General features: G+C 37.0%; 1 pseudogene; it reads right to left on the bottom strand.

Moving 5' to 3' along the window:
- Positions 1–248: 248 nt before the first annotated feature.
- On the bottom strand, positions 249–1,379 carry LOC147558613 (purine permease 1 pseudogene; annotated as a pseudogene).
- Positions 1,380–1,809: the final 430 nt, after the last annotated feature.

Genomic DNA, 1,809 nt, shown 5'->3' with positions numbered 1-1,809 from the left:
GATGGTATTATCTTGTTCCTGAAATATGTCGGATGGTGATCCCATTAATATTGACTTCTACTTGTAACGTTTTTGAGATAACTGAGAAGGATATACTGTGTTTCAATCTAATGAATCCAAATTGCTATATATATTGTAGATGAAGGTTGAAGCACAATAAATATGTTATTACGTATCGATGAAGAAACATGTTACAAAATAATGTAATTAACAATTCAAAAGTACAATCTGTAAATTTCAAAGTTTATTCACATGGATGTATTAGTCTCCTTGAGTGTTAGGGGATTGGTAACAACATCAACTTCCTTCTTAGACTCCTTGTAGGATCCATAGAAGTAAGAAATGAATCCCCAAAGTCCCAAAGCCAAAGCCATTCCTTTCTCCCCAGTAAACTTCTCATGGAATACTATCACTGCCGCTATCTCTGTCATAGGAAGCAATACCGCGCTAATGACTCCAGCGAATAGAGAAGTTGTACAAAATATGATTCCCAATGTTCCAATATAGCCAATCTGCCACACCACTGCACCCGAAACCAACACTAAGTAGTACTTCATGGCACCTAATTCATATTGATTCGCTTCTCTTTGCATTGCCATGAAATCTTTATTAACAAGCATCCCTATGATGCAAAAAACTGTCGCGGATAATGCCATGCAAAATTGAAATTGCAACACTATTGGGTAAGTAATGACTTTGCTTGCTTTAGCATAAGCAACCTCAGTACAAGGTAAAACAAATCCTCCCAAAGCAGCCGCACCTATACTAAGAATGAAACCTAACAAGTATTGTGAACTAGTGACACCCTCAGGACGGTCACCGCTCTTTCCAATACCTAGTAGAACCGAACCCAAGGTCATTACTACAATTGCATTGATCGAAAAAGAAGTAAATTTTTGCCTAACCATTATGAAAGCAAATACAGCAGTGAAAATGAGTTGGGTGGAAATGAGAATAGAGGAGGTAGAGACAGGAAGGAATGATAAACCATAGGAGTACATGAAGTTACTAACTCCAAGTAATAGGCCAATTATAATGCTTGAGAGCAAGAGCTTTGGGGAAGCAAAAAAATTTAGAGAACTGGGTGTTTGATTGCGTCGATAGTAGAGGAGAGAAAGAGGTATGAGTAGAATTGGGAAGCCTGCAGTTTGTAACCCACTTGATAACCATTTTCGTGAACCACCGTGTAAAAAGTAGAGCCTAAGTAGTAAAGGTCCGACGATGATTCCAACGGCAGTGCAAATGCAATAGAAAAAGAGGAGTCCCCATTTAGCTAACATAGACTTGTTTGAGTCTTCATTGATATCAGTGAGACTGTTGTTGTTAACATTGTTTTGGCTCAACACTCCTTCCTCCATCATCTCAATGCTTTTGGCCATGTTTACTGTACAAGAGCTAGTGAGGTTTGAGAAATGTTAATATGAGTGTTTGGAGATGAAATGCAGAAGTGAGAATGAGATGAGAATTGATGGATTTGGTTTCTTAATTTATAAGAATGGGTATGAATGGGGATGAATTTCAACTGGCCTTCGTTTAGTGGGGATTGTTAAAATAATAAGGAATGAGAAAAGCATGAATGTTTAACTAATATTTAGTGAAATGTGATCATTCATTAGTGTTCTCTGTTGTAGGCTTGTAGCTACTTTTTCTCGACGACCAACTATTTTATAATCTCTTACCGATCACCAAACCCTCAATATATGACGCGTGAGATTAATTTATAATAATCGCGTTCACCTTATTTTCCTTTAATAATTATATGTTACAATTTGGGAGTGTTTACACTTAGAACCTTAAGTACACGTTTTA

Source organism: Eschscholzia californica, unplaced genomic scaffold (assembly GCF_041429995.1).
Source record: "Eschscholzia californica isolate CP2 unplaced genomic scaffold, dmEscCali1.0.p SCAF_2, whole genome shotgun sequence".
In the NCBI taxonomy this organism is placed as follows: Eukaryota; Viridiplantae; Streptophyta; class Magnoliopsida; order Ranunculales; family Papaveraceae; genus Eschscholzia; species Eschscholzia californica.
The sequence above is the reverse complement of the archived record's forward strand: the minus strand, read 5'-3'. Positions and strand labels throughout refer to the sequence as shown.